At 46.6% G+C, this 22,403-nt stretch overlaps 2 long non-coding RNA genes across 3 annotated transcripts; both read right to left on the bottom strand.

The window, feature by feature from the left end:
- Positions 1 to 4,324: 4,324 nt before the first annotated feature.
- LOC126640652 (uncharacterized) lies at positions 4,325 to 9,572 on the bottom strand. The gene is made up of 3 exons (XR_007629109.1): positions 8,966 to 9,572; positions 7,707 to 7,812; positions 4,325 to 5,098 (listed from the first exon to the last, which is right to left on the bottom strand). It is a non-coding gene; the product is annotated as an uncharacterized LOC126640652 (long non-coding RNA).
- A 1,340-nt stretch (positions 9,573 to 10,912) lies between these two features.
- On the bottom strand, positions 10,913 to 20,347 carry LOC126640651 (uncharacterized). Of its 2 annotated transcripts, none has more exons than XR_007629107.1 (3): positions 20,083 to 20,347; positions 14,297 to 17,184; positions 10,913 to 13,142 (listed from the first exon to the last, which is right to left on the bottom strand). It is a non-coding gene; the product is annotated as an uncharacterized LOC126640651 (long non-coding RNA). The 2 variants fall into 2 exon arrangements; XR_007629108.1 differs by having other exon boundaries at positions 10,913 to 14,961; positions 15,705 to 17,184.
- Between the last annotated feature and the right edge of the window lie 2,056 nt (positions 20,348 to 22,403).

The raw sequence follows: 22,403 nt of genomic DNA, 5'->3' as shown, positions 1-22,403 counted from the left end.
TAGTTGTGCTCACACAGCTGCAGATGGTGGCATTTTAGTTTGTGCCAGCCAGCACTGCGGAGCAGTGATTTTCAGCGTCTGGTTTTGGGACCCCAAGAATCCTCTGCAGAATCCAAGACAAGTAAAATACTCACATCTCTTCTGTAAGTGGAAACGAGTTGTAAACTCTGAACTGGTATAAGAAAGGTCTTAATTCAATTTCTGTAAATCTCCATGATAGTTCATCTCATGCTCATTTCAGGATTTAAAATATATAATGCAAACACAATTTCATACAGAAGTGTGTTTCTCCCTTTAACAGACCACTCACTGAGAAAGCAGCTACAATAAATACAGTCTATCCCAGTCCTAAGTCTGTCTTCTTTTCAGAGTATAGGGAGCAGAAGGGAGAGACTTCAAAATCACCATGTGTGTGAGCTGCTCTCAAAATCAGCTGCTGTAGGACAAACCATGTAGGACTCCTCAGTCCAGCCTTCCAGCCCTCCTTGTCACATCTCTCGTGCTGCTTCTGACAGTACAGCACAGAGAGGGGTCCCCTGGTCACCCACTGTGCACCTACATTGCAACTGGAGGTGTGATTGCAGTGCAGATAATCAAATACCAACCAGCTTTAATCTTCCCAGGGCTCAGGGCAGGCTGGACAAGCCCGCCCGGGATGTTACCTGCATATTCAGGAGCTGGTGCCTGAACACCGTGTCTCCACTGCTTGAGGTATCCAAAGGAGCATGAGTGAAGCTGGTCAGTGCAGGGCAAAGTCACAGCTGCAAATTAAGGTGCTGGAAGTTCTCTGTCCAGACTTACTATGGAGATGCTCCCAGTTCTGTCCAAACCTCAGGTCCCATTGCTCTCACTGCTGTGAGTCCTCAAGGACTTGCAGCTGGAATGTGCAGGACATCATTCTGTGCAGGCAGAGGTGGAGCTGGCATTCTTAATGGTCATGCCAGGAGGCCAAAATGATCTGGAAACAGAGCATATTGCTAATCCAGACCCGTAATAACAACAATGGCAAATAATTTTCCCTAGATCAGGATCTGTTTATGCATCCGTGTAACAAAATGGTGTTAAATACAGAAGAGCTGATCATGGAGAAGAGAAAAGCAAGGAAAGGGCAAAAACCATTCAAAACTTGAGACAGCAGAGGAGATAAAACTGTAGTGGTAATGTGTAAATATGGACAGGTAGATTCACATATGCACTGAAAGCATGATTTTCAGAAATGTGGCTTTTTTATTAGGTGTGTTTCTTTGAAAAGTGTTAGTTTGCTTTGACAAGTGCCACTATTGCATCAAAAAATGCGAAATCTTGAAAAGCAGTAACTTTTCAGCTGAAGGAATTGACCATCCTGGAAAATATCGTTCATCTCAGGAACCTGACCAAAGGGGAAGCACAATTTCAGTTCTGATTGGACACCAAAGACACCCTCTTGAATCCCAGTGTTAAGGGACTGACTGGAATCCGCAGCCACGTTTTACCTCCGTGTCAAACCTCACGGCACAAAACCCCGTTCTGTTCTGTGAGCAGTGCAGAGGCCGAACTCGGAGGCCTGCTTGAACAAAACCCTGTTTGTCCAGCTGCTGCGTAGGAAAAATCAGCTTCTTCCCAGGATAAGCCAGCATCTTGCGTGTATTGTCACCTCTCCAAGGGTAACAGCATCCCAGGCGGAGTCCCTGGACGCAGGAATTGGACCGGGACCGACAGTGGCAGTCAGTAGAGGGGGGCAGAGAGCCGCACATGGAGCCGAGCCCGCACTGGGCTGCACAGCTTTGGGAGCACAAGTGTGAGAAGTGGCGATTTGTGCACTGGAGAGCTGGTCAGTGGGCAGAGACCCTGTGAGCTTCGGTCAGGCGGGGGGAGAATAATAGTTCCACAAAGGAGCATTGTTGGATAGCTCTGACTTAAAATAAAGGCTGGGTTTGCAAACCAAATTCAAAGCCGTGACAGGCAAGACTTCATTTTATCTGCTGTTAAAAGGAAGATGCTTAAGGGCCTGTCTGCAAAGGGAAAATATGTGCTCATTTAATTGCATCTTTTCTGGCGAAGAGAGAGTGCGTTATTATTATTTTTTATTATTATTATTGTTAGCCATATTAGAACGGGCTGTGAGCTGTAATATCCTTCATTGCAACCACATTGATTAGCACTAACTGAGAATGCAGTATAATATTAGCACAAGGCACACAGGACTTGTTGGGCCTGTCCTGTTTGTTGCTTAATTGCTGTATGTATAAAGTAAGAGGTACAGCACCTGTAGAGATTCCCAGCACCTCCTGCTCCACTGAGGCAGGAGCTGCAGTGCATGACAGCAGTAACCAAATCCTGGGAGCGTGTTTACGTCCTGAACTCACCAAATCTTCCCAAGTGGAATGCAGGGTCCGGTTTCAGCCAAGGAACTGTTAGCAGTGAGTGAGAGTTAATGGATCAATCTGCTGTCTCTTGTCAGTGCTTTTACTGTTGACTTCTGGAATGTGTTTGATGAAAAGAAAGCAACTTCTTGAGACAGAAGATACAGATGTAGCATGTTAAGGTTGGGACCTACACGAACAATAAAGCAATGTTATCAGTGTCTCGCTTCCCCGGTGCTGCTTGCCAAAACTGACAACAGAACAGCAGCAAAGCATTTCCTTTTTTAACTCCCATAACTGCACGTTAACCATTTGCTCTGACTGTCTTTGGAGACGCAGGCAGATGTTGTGCTGGTGTTAGAAGCGAAAGATGCTGGATGTTTAAGTGGGACCATGTTGCACAGCCCCCTACTGCCTTTCTGTGGCCAGTGGAAGCTGAATTAAAATGGAATATGTAGGATCGTTCAGCAGAACCAAACGTGCTGGCTGCCTGTGACTTCCATGCTGCCCACCATGCCGATTTTATGGGATGCCCTCATTCTCCCTGTATCCCGACAGGGCAGGCTGTGACCCAAACTGCAGTGTGATTTTGGGGCACGTGGCTGTCCCCACTCAGCAGAAGGCAGTGCTGTGTGGAGGTACCCAGGCTAGGCCCTGGGAACGCTGTGGTGAGGGCTGTCCACGATCAGATTATGTTCCACTCTTGGCTGAAGAGCAGCCCAGCACCAGGATATTGCTCCTCTACCAGAGCCAGGGTGTTAAGAGTCAGCTCTGATGTACCTGCTCGGTACTGTGGATACCCTTGTGCTGTGTAGACATAACCACAGAGGCTAAAACCCAGATCCATGGAGGTATTTAGGCTTTTAACTCTCACTGAAACGAATAGGAGTTAAAAGCCTAAATACCTTGGGGGATTTGGGCCTAAGTGGCTTACAGAAAGCCTGTGGCACAGCAGAGACTCAGGTATTTTGACTCAGAGGCCAATGCCTCCAAATGAAATCATTCCTCCTCCCTACATCTGGTAGCAGTTTGCATTCACATTTCCCAGCCCAGGCCATCAAAAATATGCCCATGCTTAGGACAGGAGGTGAAGAATAATTTAGGTAATTGAAACTACAGCAGGAATGTGGTTCTGTCAGAGGGCTGTTGCCTGACCTGGAATTTAACCAGACAAGTTGGGATTGGGGAAACTGCGCTGCAGCTCTCGCCTTTCAGGTGCATGGAAGGCAGTTTAGTTTCTCTGGAAGAGGGGGATAAATAATTGAGCTTATGTGTCTGTGTTGAAAAAGGAGCCATATTGCTGGGAATGAGAGCAGGAGACGTGCCAAACACTTGCCTTGTTATCCACATGACTGTTTATCAGTTATAAGTAGAGCTGAGCCAATAATTCTTAATGGGTAATTCATATGATGAATATCTCCCCCTTACACTAAGTTTGAATGGTGTATGGACCAGCCATTACTTTCAAATATTTATTTACTAGTCACAATTATTTGTTTAATACTGTGAATAATTCATGGCTTGTGGAATGTTTTCAGGCACTTCTCTGAAAGTAGCCAATACCCAGGCTATTTTCATTGGGCAGAGAAGTAAATGTCGCCTTTTTCTGATTACGCCAGTGTTAACTGAGGATAACTTGAAGTCAAAAAGCTGGATCTTTCACTGATGTCATTTGGCATAGCTCCATTTTTTTCCCATTGATTTCAAATGACCAGTGTTAATTCACACCAACTTACTCAATGGCCCTGAAAAGAAGAATTGTACCAAAAAAGAATGACTCCTACACCATATTGTCCCAGGACAGGCTAAATGTACTGCATTTCACAGTCACATCTTTTCATTAAAACTCTCATATGTAGAAATTCAAAATTCATATTTAAAAATATCATTCTGTATTAGGATCTCCTTTACCTGTTAATGAGTAGCTTTGCAGTGAGTTATGCTGGTGTGATTGTACACACAAAGCAACAATTTTTGCAGAAATAGTCCCAGCTCAGTTTTTATTTTCAGGGCAGGGGGGAAATTGTTTTGAGGGCAAATCTGTGGCTTGTGTTGAGGTTAACCTGAAAAACTTCCTTGTTCAGTGTGCAGGACTTTTCAGTTCCAGTATTACTTTTACCATTACAAAATCTTCCCTTATATAAGTCTCACTGACGTCAGTGGAGCTTTGCCACTTGTATTTGCCTTATCAGATTTCCAATCCTTAAAGCTATTTTAGAAGACATTTTTAACTACCTTCTCTGCAGTACCCAGCTGCTGATGGGAAAAGCAGAGCAGGGGTTGTGTTGTCTGTGGTCTCCAAGGGGTGTGTGCCAGAAGTACCTCATGCATTGCTTGTCTCCTGTATCTGTCCCTCTCTGTCCCATTTCCCTTTATTACAGTAGCAAATTGTATGTAGTGACACCACAAGAGAAACAGGTGGGAATTGAAGGCTTGGTCCTTAAAAGCAAATTTCTAGGGGGTTTCTGTTTCCAGATTTCCAGACCCACACACCAGGCTTGCATTCAACATTGCTGCAAATTTCCTAGCTGAATATCTAAATACCCACGTTTTTCTTTGGTATTTCTTATTTGTCTGTACAGCCAAAACTGTAAATGCTGCCACTCAGGTTGTCACCAGAATGTGGCCGTGGTCTTGGCTGTGGATCCTTGTGTCCACAGCAAAGGAATTGTTGACAGCACTTCCAGGGAGAAATCTCCTGCTTTTCTTTCTTCCCCTTCGTTCTTGCTCTTTGGCAATTCCTCTCCTCTGATGTTCTGGCTCCAAGAAATACAAAAGCATAAAGAAAAAAAGTCACATTTCAGAAAGATCTGTTGCTCTCTGCCGAAGTAGCACAACTGATTTGAATGTTAAAGAATCTACGCAGACTAAATGTCCAGATGCATGTCATTGCTCACTACACGTAATTTACTAATGAGTGGATCCAGACAAACAAACTGAGGATCCAGCATGCCCTCTGGCTGCCTATAAAAATGAGGAAAGATAATGAAGTGGTGTGAATCAGGGCCTTTCTGTAGCAGCGAGGCATGAAAAAACTGGAACACAACAGCTTTTGCTGTGAGGTACCAAATACTATCTCAGCAGTTCTGTACCCAACCATGGGGGAAAATTGGTTTCACAAACCTTAACAGATTCACACAGCTGGCTGTTTAATATTTTTCATGTCTCGTGTTTCATGTTCCTGGATGTTTCCATTGTGAGATTTGTATATGTTTGGGGTTTGGCCATGCAAAGGTGTGTGATTCTCAGAAAGGCACAGCTCCTGACCTTTCTTTAATTACAAGCAAATGCAGGGTTGGTGGATATTGCCAACTGTTGGTCTCTTCTGTTGAGTGAACACTAGTGAACAGCCTTCTGAACAACAGTGGGGGCTTTGTACCACAGGCTGGAGCTCGCTAGGAACACACCTGATTACACCAAGATCTTTTTAAGAGAGCCCTGCACAGTGTCAATGGAAAATGTTTTATTGTAAGTGTAGGGAAGAGCAGATGCATAGAAAAAAGGACAAAAAAGAAGAGAACCATATGACTTGCTAAAACAGAGCATTTTGGGGGATTCTTGGCAGAAAACCTCTACACAGGGGAGATGCTGCCCACGTGCTGGTGCAGCCAAATTGTGCTCTGCTGTCTGGGGATACTCGTGTCACCCTGTGCAGACCCACATCTTGTGTTACCTGGGCTATTGCAGCAGGACAAAATAGCCTGGGCACAGTGGCACTCTGACTCGACCACATGGCTACAACTCTGTCTCTGTAGCCACCTCAGAGATCCCTGCAGCTTTGAGTGGGTGTCACCACATGTGTATCCCCAGACACTTGGCCATGCCCAGGATGGAGATACCTCTGAGGGGAACACTGGCATTAGTATTTTATTTGGCTAACGGTTCTGACAGGAGTCTCCCAGTAATCCCCACTAAACTGCACGTTTATGTCACAGAGCAGTCATGGAGGACATCAAACGGGATTCCTCTGGAATGGCTTTAGGGCTGCACCTGGCATGGGCCAGCTCGTGCTGGTTGCTGCTGCCATTAGACTGCAGCTAGTCTGAACAAAACATGTATGGAATGGAAATGTCCCCTGTGGATGTCAGGTCCCCAGCACTGACTGTTTCTCTCTGTGTATCTGTGCCTCCTGTTCTGCACTTGCTGCTGTAGATGTGGTCAGAGATGCCACAAGTCCCACCCCAGTACATTGACCTTGCTTCCCCTCTCCTGGGCTGTGCTGTTCAGGCCGTTGTCAATGGTGTGTAAGACTCTGAGAAATCAGGTTTTTTTAAGACTCTCCATGTGCTTACAGTGATTTCTTTACGAGCACACCTTGCTATATGGGGACTGGTGGGTCAGATCAGGCAACACAAAACCTAGACCTCATGTACAGCTGCAGAGCTCCGAGGTGTGCAAAGGGCAAAGGGTGAATTTCTTTCTCTCTCCCCTTGTTGAACAATATCTGATCACATCTCACGATAGTCCCCTTCCCCTGACTTGCACTCCTGTAATTACCAGTCCTTGCTCTTTCTGCTGCCTCTGGAGACCGACACTGTTGCAGCATGTATTTAACTCCCCTGTGGACCCTCTGGGGCAGAGATAGGAAGAAACACTGAAATTAAACGTAGGTGGGGTAACAAGATAATTATGTTGGATCATAACTTCCACTGATCTAATTAATGCCACCTAAGTTGTGGCTTGTGCAACTGCCTTGATTTATTGGTGATATCCCCAGTTGGCAGGATGACGTTTTTGCAGAGGGCCCGTGGCTCTGATACACGGGCTGATAGAAGATGGATTTCATGAGCATCGTGCAGTACAGTTACAGTACGTGTAACATTCTGAAAGGTGCCTGCTCCTGATGCTCTTTGGAGGCACTGGAAGCTGGGGATCCAGATAGGATTACTCATGTAGGCTGTGCTGCCCAGTTAATTTGTTTCCAGCCCAAATCCCTTCATGCTGCTCTTAAAGTGATGTTTTCCTATTGACTGTAGTGTAACAAGCTCGAGGTGTTTCCAGCATTAAGTGACAGTAAAAGATGACTCTCACCTAGGTTGCAGTTTATGTATTTGTTTTATTACTCAGGATATGTCTGGATTTTACAGCTGAGTATGTTAGGAATTTAGTTACAAGTTGAAACCGCTTTATAATGCGTGGCTATAAAGATCAAAGGTTGCAAAACCAACCTTGGAGAGCCAGGTCCTGCTCTTCCAAGGCCCATCAATCATGATTTAGTTCTGGCCCATCTCACATGATTTTACACCATGTACTGTCATTCAGACAAATGTTTACCCATAGCAGTAGACCAGACACTCCAACAACTCGTAGGCTGAGTGTTGCCATTGGTTCCTGGCAGCACTTTCCGTTTTTTTTTTTACTTACCTGGTATCTCATTTTCCTCCTCAGACTCTTCTGTTTATCTCACAGTTGATAATTCTAGGTATGTGCCTTCTGCTAGTGGCACACTGGGAGTTCTCCTTTCTTCCAGCTGGAAAAAAATCAAGATCAATATAAGATCAAGATAGATAAAGATCTTTCTTGGTTCCCCCTGGCTATTTGCTGAGGACCACTGTATTTGTACTTGCTGAAGTTCTGCAGTGCTCTGCCAGCCCATTAAGCAGAAATAAGGCAGGAGAAACCAAAATAAAGTTTTGGTTTGGTTTGGTTTAAAAAAAAAAAAAAAAAAAAAAAAAAGAAAGTGATTTTAAAAGTGAAGCAGTTTGTTGAATGGAGAAACTCAGACTTCTCCAGCTATATCTAAATTAAATATTTAAATAAAGATGAGCGTCTGTATATCAGCTCTAACATTAAAATGTAACAACTGTTAACTTTGGGGTTTTGCCTGCTTTGGTGACAGAGTTTGAGAGAGTCAGTGGAATAAAATGCATTTTAGTGTTTCTGAGAACTAAAATTTTCTGTGCTTCTATTTCTGAATGAACTGTTTTGTGTAAACCCAAGGAGAAGATTGAGTTTATAGTCACTTGTCATATAAGTTATAGGGTTAGAAAAGCAAATTAATCTTAGTGGCTGTTCAAATAACTCATTTGTCACATGCTGAAATTGCTGTTTCTGTACATCCAGCCCAGGTTTTTTGCCCTGTGCTGCCCATTGCTCCCAAGGATTGCTAGGAAGAATAATGAGGAATGTAATTTGCTTGTTATGGTGTCTGTCACTGTCATGGCTGGAGGGTCAGAGTCACATTTGGCAGTGAAAAGCCAGATTTTCAGAAATGACTGCTTAGTCTAGGTACTTGTTTAGATTTTTTTTTGTTTTTTACTTTCTTGTCTTTGGATGTGTGAGAGAAGCTCAAAGGATTGAGCCTTATTTTTGATGGTGCCTGAGAAAGAGTCTCAGGCAGAACTGTTTCCTGTTCTCCTTTGTGCCTTTGAGGGTGCAAGAAAGTTGCATCAAAAGGGAAACCAGCAGAAAACACGAAACAGGGAAGCGCAGTTGCATTATCATTCTGAAGAAGCATTTTTATGCAAATGCATGTAACAGTTAAAATAAAGCTCATGTTATGTTGCCTTTGACTTTTGTAACTGTTGGGGTGTGACAGGACTTAAACTTTTCATGGCATGCCAAAAATATTTCTTAACATAAAGTTACTTTGCCTAGCTAATGTAATTATGTCCATTACTCACAGGGATTCCATCTTGTCCTGTGCTTTGTCTTATTCCTGTGTTAGCTGTTGGTGGGAGCTGGGGTTGATCCCGGCGTTCTGATGGTTCTTGCTGCTGCTGCTGCTCACCCCTTGGAGAGCCTGCCAGAGGTTTCGTGGAGCAGGAGGGTGGGCATCTGGCTCCTTGAGGGCTGGCAATGACAGGAGCTCCCGGGGTGGGGTGGGGCTGGAGGTGAGGTAGGATTTGAGTGCTTGGTGAGTCGTACTGAGTGAATCCCCTGTGGAGCCATGAGCTGTGTCCCCAGCTGGAAGAATCCCTGTGGATAAACTGAGCTGCCACTGGCTGGGGCTGGGGGGCTGGCTTGGGTGGGGAGCAGGTTAATGCAGGTCCTCAGGTGTAGGGTTGTGGTGGGGTCTGCAATTGCTGAAGGGATAAGCCCATGTTTGGCAGCAATGGGTTGCTCTGCTTGGATTTACTCCTAAGGCTGGGATTTAGGTTAGAACATGGCTGTTTGGCTGATTTCTTTGAGAGTTAGGTTGTATAACACTGTATGGGAATTTTAAAGACACTCAGTGAAACATCCTTTAACCGGCAGGAAGGCAAAGTTATTTCTCCCCACTGGTCCCCATCACTTCCGAGGGAGCTGTTTTTCCATCCTCTCAGGGCAGAGCCCGGATGGTCAAGGCACAACACCCCCTGCGAGCACAGGACCACGTGGGAGCACCTCTCCCTGCCCTCCTTTGCAGGGACATGGGCAGATGCAGAGACCCAGACTCCAGTTGATTTGATCTGTACCTGCCCCTGTAGCTATGCCTGGCTTCCTCTGACCCAAATTACCTAACTCAGCTGGTATTTGCTTCCTCATATTCCCTCCCTTACATCTCCACGTCTCACCTGCTAGAGCTGAACTGGCTGCACTGGGGAAGTGTTGGGGAACCCGTGTGCTAACGCTGAGCCCACCTCTGCCCTCCTCCCTGCCTGGCTTAGAGAGACCCTGTGTAAATGGAATTTTTCACATCAAAAGTTTCAATTACAGCAGGAAATGTCAGGCCGACAGAGTGCGACTGTTCCAGGTTTCCCATAAGGAATACTCCCACCCCTACTATTTACCCATATGGAAAAAACAACCTCCGATGGTATTTTTTTAAGTTCTCAGGTAAACGGAGCTGAATGGTATCATCACATCCATGGCAGGCTTTCTGCAGGAGATGAAAAAGTGTAAATCACAGGGTCCACAGCCCTTACAGTGCCTTTTTCATGAAAGAAAATCCCAGGATACAGGCTAAGTGGGATGGGGACTGTTGGAGAGGCAGAGTAACCCTCCAGCAAGTTAGCAGGCTGGGGGCAAGAGGAACAGGCGGGAAACGTTGATCTCGGAGCAGGAGATCAGATGGAAAGCAGCACTCAGAGTGGCGTGTACACATGATGGTGCAGAGGAGGGGTTAAAGGAGAGCATTCCTGGGGGCCTTCCAGGAGACACAAAGTGTCAGTACCAAGCAGAGCTGTGCACCCTCAGGAAGAGCCTGGCTCTACCTTCTTGGTGCTGGCTCTGAGGTAGCTGAGACAGGAATAAGGTCTCTCCTTCATCTTCTCTTCTAGAAGCTGAACAAATCAGCATCTCCTTGGTCACTGTGAGCTCCAACTCCTGGTCATGTTGGTTGGTCTCTCCTAAATTCATCCAGAAAATGTATCTGCAACATGCCTTTCAGGTGACCAGGAAGCATTAAGCTCAGCTTTTATGGGAAGAAGCTTTTACTGTGGCCTCAGATCTCCAGTGGTTTTGGGTCTTGCTCCATCGTACAGAGCCATTGTGGGGGGGGGGTGAGACAGCACCCAATTCACTGCACCCCGCAGGGACTCCATCATTTGCCTCAAGCAGGAACAGGTCATGCTTTTAATGACAGCGTTCAACCCGTGGGATCGCTTTGGACGTACTGGTTCCTGGAATCGCAACTGGGGCTTCCAAAAAAGCCTGGGGAACTTCAGTGGTCAAATTAAATTAGTAAATGTGGTCAGGAATTTGGCACTTGAGTCACCTGGCTCTTCAGGATAATTCAGTGTATCCCAAACCCAAGCTCAGTCAGCGTATTGTCCAGCCAAAGAGTTAATGCTCTGGAGTGCTCTGAAGTGTTTAAGCTGCCCAGATGGCTCCACAAACTGCTTCCTGATGGGAAGTGTGTGTCTCCGGGTGCTGTGTGCACAGGCTGGCACTCACTCATGGGAGGGATGTTTTGGGGGAGGTCAGTGGGCAGTGTCACATGGAACTCATTGTGTGTCTCTGCAGGACAGCACAGTCACAGCACAATGCAGTGTGTCCTGCAGAAGTGGTGGTGCTTCTGCTCAGGGCAAGGGGAACGCAAGAATTTCATTGTATGGAAAATGGTGAAATTCCAAAGTGTGTTTTTATTCCATAGGGAGATGAAATGTTTCTTGAAATGAAAATGAGAGGGAAGGAGAACTTTTTAAAAATATCTTTTACCTTACTGAGTAAGGAATTCACCTGGGCAGAGGGACTTGTGCATTGAACTGGCTGCCCTGGATGAAACAGAGCAGGAATTTTAACCTACATCCCATGAGTGAGCCTGGGTGGCAGTGAAGAGGGCTCTGTCCTCATCAGGACTCAGGGACATTTGGGATGGGTTGTATTCACCGCATTACTTGGGGAGATGAAAAGGGAGCAGATCCAGCCATGGCTTCATCCATGGGCTCTGGTAACTCAGCTCAGCTCTGGCTCAAGTGGCACTGGGAGGATCCTCCGATAAACTGAGGAGCAGGATGAAGGACGTGAGATAGGGTGGGAGAAGGCATCCTCTGAAGTCTTTATCTCCAAATGCAAGTTTAATGGGTGTCAAGGGTGGGTTGTTTGTCTTTTTTTTTTTTTAAAGAAGCTTATTAATTATGGGGGAAAATATAGTGCTATTGCCCGTGATGTAAATCTGTAGAGATCTAAATTGATGGGAGCAATTTGCAACTTGTATAAACAGCCAGAGCTCTGTGGAGTCACAGCAAATTATATCAGCTAAGGATATAATTTATATACATCATTTTTAATGGTATCATTCTTCCATGTAAGAAAAAGCAAGGAAATGGGGGATGTAAGGCAGAAAACGAAGGGAAAAACACAGCATGGGATTTACAAGGTCTTGGCCATCACTTTTCTCAGCCTCTGCATGGAAAACATCTGCATGTTACAGTTCTCTTTGATGTCTGCCATACAAACTGGGCTCTTTACCCATTGAATGATACATTCACAGGGCACTGCTTCCCTGATGGCAGCTGCCCTTGCTGGGAACAGGGAAGCTGAATATTGCTCCGAGCAGCTGAACATACACCACCTGCTGACTCCAGCGAGTTCATTCTGCTTGTCTGTAAATATAAAATATTGAAAGGGTCACAATTATTGTTCCTTTGGAGATATTAAAGTTTAGAAGCTGCCTCTAATGACTGGTGTATAGCAGTAGAGCAGGATCTTTCCATGGAAAGTCGATGGCTACTACAAGATAAGCCTTGTGTGGGTAAAATAAATAATGTCTTTCTCTTAGGAGCTAATGCATGTTTGGTTAACCAGTGGTGCTGAATCCAATGGGATTATCTGTAATTATACCAGGGAACCATGTTAGCTTTCTAATTCCAGAAGTCTGCGGGTGAAACACTGCCCAGGACTGCAGGAGACCAGCAGAGGTGTTTGTAGAGGTCCCTGTTGGGGCTTTATGTCTACCTGTAAGAACCTGGCTGAGCAGTTCTGTGACAAGCCTTTGTGCTGGAGCACACGTGGAGGTCTTCATGCTCTTGTTGCTTATGGAGGTGCAGGATCAGCTGCAGGTTCCCCGGTCTAGGTTCAGTCATAAAATGCAGCTTAGATGCACACAAGGCCAGGCTGATGTGCAAAACAAGAGTGCTTTTCACTTGTTGCAGCAGCTCATCATGTGACCACTCACCTGGGGTGGGATTCCTCTGGCTGTATGAGGACAGGTACAGCTAAATGGCCTTCCCAGCTGCCCGGGAGTGATAGTGATCTCATCCTAAGGGAGGCATCTGCTGTAGGCCAGGTGGCTTTCTCCCCAGAAATGACTACTCACTCCATTAACTCTGGTGGGAGGTGAATGTGGCTGAGCAGGTGTAGATACCAGCATTGTTGGGATTTAGGTGAGGGAAAAAACCATCCTTTGCTGCAAGGCAAGAGGTGATGAGGCTGGCTCTGAGGGAAAAACAGCAGGTCAGTCAGACAAACCTGCCTGAAGCCCTCTGACCTCCCTCCAGTCCAGTACAACAGAGTTGTGCCTTTGGAGAACCAGTCCTGAGGTAATCAGTTACCTTTCCCCAGCTGCCGAGCCAGTGCAAGGTGTGACATGGTTTCTAGGTTGTCTTTGGAGGCGCTTGTGTTGGAAAAAGCAAAGACAGCATCTTATATGGCTGGAAGGGGCCAGCATTGGACAATTTGGGAAAAATCCTGCTTACTGGTGCCAGTCAAACCCCATCTGTCCAGTGGAGACAGACTCAGCGATGACATCAGTGGCAATGTGTGGCAGGTGTCATTAAAGCACCAGACCTATGGATGCACTTGTCCCAGAGGAAGAACGTTCTCTTTCGATCTGCTCTGCAGATGCTTTGCCCTCTGTGTGTGGGTCTGTACCCTTCGCTTCTTCCACACTCTGACATCAGTGGAAACTCCCTCTTTAGGCAGGTGCGATGGATGTGGGACTCAGATTCCTCACAGTGATAAGGTCTCTGAACTGCTAATTGGGCAGGAAAATTCCCCGTCCTGCTCCTGCCCTGCTGTTTAATTTGTGTTACATAGCAGGGGAGGATAGTTCTGTGATGTGCCCTCTTCTGAGATCACCAAGTTTTCTCTATGGTAAGACTCTCCATACCAATATGAGTCATTTAAAGGGTTCAATTAGTAATTTATGAAACAAATTAGCATGATATTAAAGGCCTACTGCAGTGACATGCTTCTGAAGTGATCTGATGAAGGACTTGCCATGCAAACTATTGTATCTGATAGGCTAATAATAATAAAGCAAAGTGGTTCATTCAAAAGAAAATAGTCCTTCTGGGGTTTCCATCCTCTACCAGGAATGTGGCACTGGAGCAGAAGTAGCACAGCACAGTGCCAGTGAGGAAACAAGAAGAGTTTTTCTACAGCAATGGCAGTAGCTCTAAGGTTGCAGTTAGGGATGTATGAAGTGAGCCACTATTTTTGTATAACTGAAATTCTGCAGAAATCTTAAGGTGTATCTGGACTGCAATTGGGCCAGAGGATCCCAGAGCAAGTCCTGTGGCTGGGCTAGCTTTAAATTCCAGATTTTGGGTGCCAGGTGCACTTACATCATCAAACAAAGGAATGCTTACCCTGTCCAGTGGATATGCCCACGGCTCCTGGTGAATCCTCCAGCTCCCACTGAGAGCCCTCCTCAGCCTGAGTTTGGAGAGGGGCAGTGGAGATACAGGAGGGGAGGGGAAAGATGCAGTTTGCCCCAGTACATTTGGCCAAAGCTTCCTTCCTCCAGGTTGCCTGACTTGGATATGGGTGCACTGGTGTGCACACAGTCTGAGACAGACCTCCCAAAAGGTCCCGAGCCCGACTCTTCCTCAGTGCAATATGGAGACCTAGAGCCCAAAGAGCAGCCACACTAGCAGCCAGAAATATGGACAAAAGGCAGGTATGTCACTTGATCTGTTTTGGATCCCACTCATTACACAGTGATATGGAAATAGCCTTGGATTATATTTTAAAAATGTTCAGCTGCAACTCGCATCCCAATGAAGTCAGTGTGATGTTGTCAGTGACTTGGATGGGCTCTGGAACAGGCCTGCAATGTTGCTGGTGCCTTCAAATGCTTCCTTCACCTGTAGGGTGAAAGTCCTTCTCCCGAGTCAATGGGCCTCCTTACTTCTTCCTCCCCTCTCAGTTTCCATGGGCCCCTAGCATGGGAAACTCAGCCTTATTCATCTTTGTATTTCCATGTCTCTGAATTAGGCAGGTTCTGGGTATGTTCCACATAGAAGCCTGTTATCTTTTCAAATGGCAAAAAAGAGGGGATTTTTCCATAGTCACATAGTTTTTCCACAGAAATGTATTCATGAGAGTTAAACTTGCCCAAACTATGTTAATGTATGTGGTTGGCTTCTGTGCCAATTTTCATTGTGAATAAGACGCAAAATAAAAGGGCTCTTGTGTCTCCCTTTCCTCCTCCCCAAATCCCTCCCATAATTTTTGAGTTCATAAGCCCATTTTGTATGCGAATCAGATCAGGAGGGGAAAGGCAGGGGGATGGCTTTTGCTTTTAAACTGTGCCTTTGCTTTAAGCTGCTGATAGACACAGGGAAGTTCTGACTGAAGCAAGAAGAGGTTGGTACAATGGGTTTACAACTACAATGATACTTGGTGTAAATCGGGATAACTCTGTTCATCCCAAGCAAACCTCCCTGATTGCCACCAGAGGAGGACACAGCTTAGCTCTTCAGCTCTGTCCATTGCTGCCTTGTTATTCTAAGGCATTTTTCAGTCTGACAAGAGAAATGGTGTCTCTTTTTAACACAGATGCCCAAGCTGAGCTGGGCAGTCTCCTTGCAGAGTGTGCACTGTGGGCTAGCACAGCACACACCAGCTGAGCTGAGTTCAGGCAGCTCTGTTAGCCAGGTGGCTATGAAACATTCATAATACAGGCTGGAGCTGTTATGAGCCACTTCTCTTTGGTGCGTGTCCTGACAAGCTGCTGTTATTAAGTTTCAGTGTATTTCTGTTAATGTTACCTACCTATTTTCATTCCTGTATGCTGTCACACGGAGCTGGTTGGCGTGGTCTTGGGAACTGGGCTTCAAGGCTCCTCCCTGTGAAAGTTGCCAACTCATTTATTTGTTTCTTTCCAGTGGTTCAGGCTGGTGCGTTATTCAGACACTTCTGAAAGAGTGGGGTTGGGTAAATCTCTGATTCAGTTCGTTTGAAAGCACCCTTGAAGTCCTCCTCCTCCTCCTCCACATCTTGCCCTCTCTGGCTCTGAAATAGTCTTGATGAGGTTAATTTGGAGCCCGTTCCTGAGAAATCATCAGTGCTGCTGTTGGAAAGGTCCCTCAGCTTGAGGGTCCCTGTCCTTGCTGGCAGAGCTGAGATACTTCTAGGTTGGGCCCTCACTCTCCCTGCTTCCTTTTTATGACAGTAGTCATGTTAGCATCCAAAACTCTGTAATCTTGAGACTGGCTTCAGATTTTAGTACACAGAGCTGGGTGAGTGTTGCCTCCTGGTTGTTGCATCAGAGACACAGCTCCTTGTATTCAGAGGATAAAAACTGACTTTGAATGAGAGATGAGGTCCTTAGGTATGAAAATTATTTTAGTGGAAAGCCACTGTATGTAGTACCACTCGCTCTAAAATCGTAGGAGTTGGACATTCTGGAGAAATCAGGCAACATCTGGTATTTGGGGAAATTATTCACAGTACAAGGACAGCGTTTTGTTCAAGGACAGCCTTTTGTTCATGTGCAGCTGAATACGTAGCAGACAGATCTAAATTACTATTTGCAAGTGTTTTGCTACAGTGCTGTGTGCAAGACCCTTACAGAGTGGATAAGGCAAAAATAAGATCTCCTCTGACAGATTTTGGTGGCTCATTTCAGCTGCTCCATTTTGGGGAGGAAGAGAGAGGAGTGAATGCACGACAGTTGTTTTGTAGTGAAGAACCTGGGAAATTTCCATCACGCTTGGGATCTGCTTGGGTGGACCCAACCTGTGAAGAGAGACAAAATGTCTGGCAGATCACAACTAGATTATTTCAGAAACTCCCTGGAAGTGCTTTTTGCCCAAGTCCTGAATACTTTCTTCCCTTGGCCTTGGCTCAGTTCTCCAGTGTTCCTGTCCTTTCCTGGGAGGGGTCCTTCTTTCCCATCTCGATGGTTGTATCGATGGCAGCCAGGTCATCCAAAGCAACCAACCTGAGCTGCTTCCAGGAGAGCAAACCAGGGTACCTGCTCACCCATCCACCTCCAGGTGTTCGGGAACCATGGCAAGGCTTCGGGTAATGTGTTTACAGTGCATTTCCCAGATGCAAAGGGAGAAGGGTTTTCTTTGCAGTTGTATGTAAATTGTTGTGGAAATGGAGAGTAATAGTGTTCTTGTTTCGAGAGTTGTCACGAATGCTTGGTTTTGAGGCCAACCATTCAGCGCCTGTTATCTCTAGGAATCAAGATGTTTATCTCTCTAAATGACTGCAGTGTGTCTCAGGTATCTGAAGGTGGCTCTTCCTATTTGTGGGAAAAATAATAAAAAAAAAAAAAATTAAAATAATTAATCTTTGTTTCCCAAACTATCAAAAGCTCATTAGCCTCAGGCAGATCTTTTTATCTGCAAGGAATAAAGCAGATATGTCCAGATCCTCAGCCAGTATAAATCTGTTTAATACTCTTGGTCCATTACTTTTTCTCTTGCATTTTCTCTCAAGTGGGATTTAGGCAATATTTAAGCATCTTCTTGTTTTTGTGTGTCCAGTGTAAAGCTCAGCAGAACAACCATTAGGTCTGGCCCTTGGAGAGCTTGCACTGGATGCCATCCTGGTCTCCAGGGCCTACAGAGTCGATGGATTGAGGATGGGAGCCCTTTGTCAGGTAGCCAAGTAAGACAATTGCTTTGAAGGGTCAGTGGAAACATGTGAGCTCAAAAGGTGAAGGAGAAGGTGGTGGAGCTGAGCTCAGGTGACCCCAGATACCAGCATCGTGCGTACCTGTGCCTCCCAGTTCACTGCAAGGCTGAGGCAGCTTATCTCATGTTTAGAACTTCCCCTAAGGCAGTGGGTGCCCTGGGGGGCTGCTGAAGGTTTGGGCTTCCCACCTTCCTTGCTTCCCAGCTGAACTGACTGGTGCTCTGGCAAGTGGGATATGTCTCCAGAAAATCTGGTTGCCACATTAAATCAGATTTTTTTCCTCCCAAAATAAAACCTACAGCTTCCACTTGCAGTTGGTGACTGGAGGACATAGAGTTGAAAATTATGATGTTCACAGAGACACAGAGACCCCTCTAACAAGATCCACATCAGGAAGAGGAGAAGGGCAGTAAAGGAGTCTGGCTTCTCCTGTTTTGGGGTTACTGGTGGAGTAGGACCCTCTTCCCTTCCCAAGAGGACAGCTACATTGGCCAGGGGTTCTGCTGGCACCAGGCAAGGAGGTGAGGATGGGGGTCCAGGAGGAGGAAACCTGCCTGGGTCAGCCCCAATCCCTCTGGCAGCTCCTAGCCCTGCAGAGCACCCACATGCCCCCACGCAGAACCCTGGGAGGGCAAACCCTCATGGATCCACAGGTGGTTTTGTTGGGATGAGGGTATCAACTCAAAGCCGGTTGGCCCTTCTGGCTGAGAAGGTCAGGTTACTGATGTTCTCCCCGACACGTTTTCATTTTTTATTTGAAGGGCGTGGTATATTTTGTAAGTTTTGTGTTTATCAAGAAGTTGATTGTGTAAATAAAATTGTGGCCTTGTGTGCCAAATAGCTGGGTTATGATTTCCTGGAGCAGAGCCAGGCGGTGTGTGGGAGCATGCCAGTGTTAATATGTTCACTTTGCTAAGGAATATGGCATGTGTGGAGCAGGGAGAGAGGACACTCTTCCAGCCCTGCCGCTGCTTAACCCTTCCATGCCCCCACCGTCTCCAGGCTCCACCGGGCTTCCCCCAGCAGTGCTGCACAAACAGTGCGTGCATTCACCGGGGCTGAGGCACTGCTGGACCAGCCTGGAGCCTGGCCAGCTCAACATGGGACTTCTCAAGGCTCAGGATCCCACCCTGATTCCCCTCCCACTGTTTCCTTCGGCCGGCATTCGCACAGACCTCAAAGGGGCCACCGAGAGAGGCCAGGTCAGGCACGTGCCTGGGGATGCCAGGGCAGGAACAAGGGCCTTGGGCTAGATGAGAATCAGCTGTAATGACTTTATTCCCTATTTACTACTAAGTGCTATCCAAAGTTTATCCTATTTCTGTCCTGCAGATGCAGCCAGAAGTTTTCTCCAGTGGCTGTTGGAATAGCAGCTGAATCACTGAATAGTTTGGGAGTATTTTCAGCATGGGATGGTGATGCAGAGGTGAAGCCTCATGTCACCTGAAAGCAAGGGGAGGATTGCTAGCAGATTTTGGGAACACCAGAATTATGCTCTTGTTGCTTCTTTTGTTACTTTCTCCCTACAAATCACACAGTCCCTGTCTCAGAGCAGCTTATATCTCCTTCTGCTCATCCTTAGGTCGCTGCGTTCTGGCAGTATTTAAAACAAATGAATGCAGAAAATGTAACCTCTGGCTTTCCATCAAAAAGGAAATCATGAGTCGGCTACTTCTGCAGACAAAGCAGAAGTCCCAAGGATGCATAAAAGGACTTCATTTTGCCAAGCAGGAGGGAGTGGAGTTCTCTGTGTTACAGTGGGGAGGGGGTGGGGAGCTCGTGTGCACAGGAATTCTTGCAACTCAGACAAAAATAGTGACTTCCATTATTTACCTACCTAAGCCGGAAACCTGCCTGCATTTCAGGCATTTATTGTAATTCCTCACATAGCTGGGGATGATAAGCCCTGTTAACTAGTCATTGCTTGCTGACTGAAAATGATAGTTAGTGTACACCAGCCACCCAAACAAGCTGCTTCTTTAACCCTTTCAAACTGCTGGCTCTGGGGTTTGTGTGTTTTCAGATAACATTGGTGCCGATCAGCCTCACCCCAACCTCCATCTTCATCAAATTCAGGTTAGTGGAACTGTTTGATCGCAGTCTGGTCTAGATGGGACACTTCTCAGAGCAGTTCACACGTCTGAGGTACAGTAACAGTTATGGCTCAAACTTCAAAGGAATCAAAGGCAGCCATTTGGCCGACTTCCACTGAATGTCAGTGAAATTTGGAAGCATAACTCCCATGTGTGCCTTGAGCAGGCTGCATGCTGTGGTTTGAGCCTGTTAATGATCCAGAGCTGTAGCCCATTGCAGCCACTGGGATTCTTTTCTTTGTGCACAGTTGGGCAGCATCTCAGCCCAAATGCCAAGGTCTTTCCTCTCAGGGGAGTACAAAGGAGAGGGAGCACCCAGCTCAGGCTTAGAGTTTAGGCAAGGGGAGCTTACCTTTATCTGTCCGTGCTCGTGTGTGTATCCACATCTTCCTGCTGCCATCCCAGCTTACCTTTATCTGTCTGTGCTCTGTGTGTATTCACATCTTCCTGCTGCCATCCAATCTCACTGCAACTATCATGGCTTTCCGGTGTGCAGGAATGTGCGTGGCTGTCCCTGGCACCCTGTGCCAGGCAGGATTTCCTCGGCAGCATGTGCTGCCTGGGCTCTGTGTGGCACACGGAGCCCCAGACCTGAGGTCACCGCTGAAATCCCTGATGGAAACTTTTACTAATCTCAATTCGTGGGGGAAGAGAGAGAAAGAGTTTGCAGTTGGGCTCCTGCCCAAAGCTGTTTGTGGCGGGATGGGGCATCACATGACTCCCAGCAGGCTGTTGTTTCAGGGATTTGGCAACCTTGGAGGTACAAGGTGCATGTTGATGTTTGGTACCAACGTTATATAAATGCTGCTTGCACAAGATGTGGGGAAAGACACATCCTTTTCCAAGGGCAGGATTTAGCCCGAAATGCAATATCTTCCCAGCCACGATACAATAACAATACTTAGCAGGCATGTAGTTTTTAACATCATCAAAGTGATGTACAAGCAGCAACTAATTAATTCTCACAACACTCCTGTGAGGCAAGCATTGCCATCCCCATTTCACAGGTGGGGATGATGTGACTTTGGAAGGTCAAGTGACTTGTCCAGGGCTAAACAGTCTGGAGCTCATTAACTCCTGGCTCACAGCCACTGCTCAATGTACTCACCCAGCCTATTATTGTATTTTATTATGCAAATCCCCATGGAAATTAGAAGCCCAAAGCAATCCACAGATCTAAACACGGTGCCTTAGTTTAAATGCTGGGTCCATTTTGTTTGAAATTGGTTCTGAAGGCCTTGCAGTAATTTCAGTGGGTTGTGGGTGGCAATGTCAAAAACCAGAAGAGGCTGGGATTCTCCAAGAAAAAACGAGGTTCTGAAGGTGTGTGTTGGTGGCTGTCCAGCTTTGCCATTGTTTGTACAGACCACCAAACAGCACAGGGTATGACTGAGAGCAGTAAAATGACAAAGAAGAGTTCAGCGTCAGTTCTTGCAGGTGTACTGCAAGCAGTGAGTGGAGACTGGTCTGCCCAGTGCCTGAAGACTCTTCGGCCGCGCTTTTAAAGCTGGCTGAAGGGACAGCCCAGGCAAGCCCTTAGCTGCACTCAGCTGGGGTCTAATTGAGACATCAAGGTTTCTTCGGTGTTGGCAAGCTTTGCTCAAAAGCTGATGTTGTCCATGCAAACTGGCACTATTGTGATGATTCAGAAAGTAAGCCAAGCCCTGTTTGGCTTGCACAACTGCAGCTCTTCCGGAAATTGCCAGGGATTTTGTATGTGCAAGGAAAGGAAAAGATATTCACATGTAAGGTTGGATTAGGACTGGTTCTTAGCTCCGTGTTTCATGAACCGACCAGTGTGCTGCTGGATTTCATGAGGGTGTCATCATGCCACTGAGAGTTATTTACACTAAGTCACCCTCCAGGAACTGGGTCACAACTTTTTCTTTCATGAATCTTGGCAGGGATCTCAAGGTTTACTAGAAGCTGAAGAGAGGATACCTCTGTGCAACGCCAAAACCAACTGAGATGCAAAGGGAACTGGGCCCTGTGCCACTGATCCATGCACGGCATGTTGGGCTCTGAAGGGCTGGGGTGGCACCTCAGTGCATTGGAGCTCCAGCGGTTGCTGCTGTTGCCTTTTGCACTCTGAACAGGTGTAAATGACTACCCAGAGGCAAAGCAGGGCAGAATCGGGGCCAGATCTTCCGCTGGTGTCAATCAGTGCCTCGGCTTCAATGGGGCTGCATCAATTTGCCTTAGGAGAGGGTGTAATGTGGGAAACAGAGATAAAGGAACTCATGTTCTAGCACCCTATATCCTATATAATTGCTATAGGAGCTCAGCCCAGAGCGGGTTTGCCAGATGCTGGGGTGGTGCAGAATCCAAGCTGTGTTTCATGGGCAGGTTTGTACATCCAAAGGGAGGCAGGCTGTGGTTAGGATGGGATCATTCCCACTCAGAGGTGCCAGTAGCGAGGCAGGGTGTGGCTGTATGGACCTCAGCACTGCACCCCTCTCATTGCTGGGCTTGCTCAGGCCGTGTCTCCCTGTCCCCTCTGCTCCTCTGACCCACGGGAGCTGGAGTGAAGCCAGCACAGGTCTGTGAGCTGGAGCAACAATCACACCTTTGTTTTGTGGGCAGATGAATAGACAGATAACAGCGAGTTAATGGAGGGCAGCCCCTTTCCCCCAGAATGTCAGTCCTATCACTCACCTCCTCCCGCAGCAAACGAGGAGGCCTCGGGGACAGAGAAAGAGCGCAAAGATTAAAACTAACTTTGGAACTCCTC

This window comes from Myiozetetes cayanensis, unplaced genomic scaffold (assembly GCF_022539395.1).
Source record: "Myiozetetes cayanensis isolate MyiCay16 unplaced genomic scaffold, myiCay2020 scf2-11, whole genome shotgun sequence".
Classification (NCBI taxonomy): domain Eukaryota; kingdom Metazoa; phylum Chordata; class Aves; order Passeriformes; family Tyrannidae; genus Myiozetetes; species Myiozetetes cayanensis.
The sequence above is the reverse complement of the archived record's forward strand: the minus strand, read 5'-3'. Positions and strand labels throughout refer to the sequence as shown.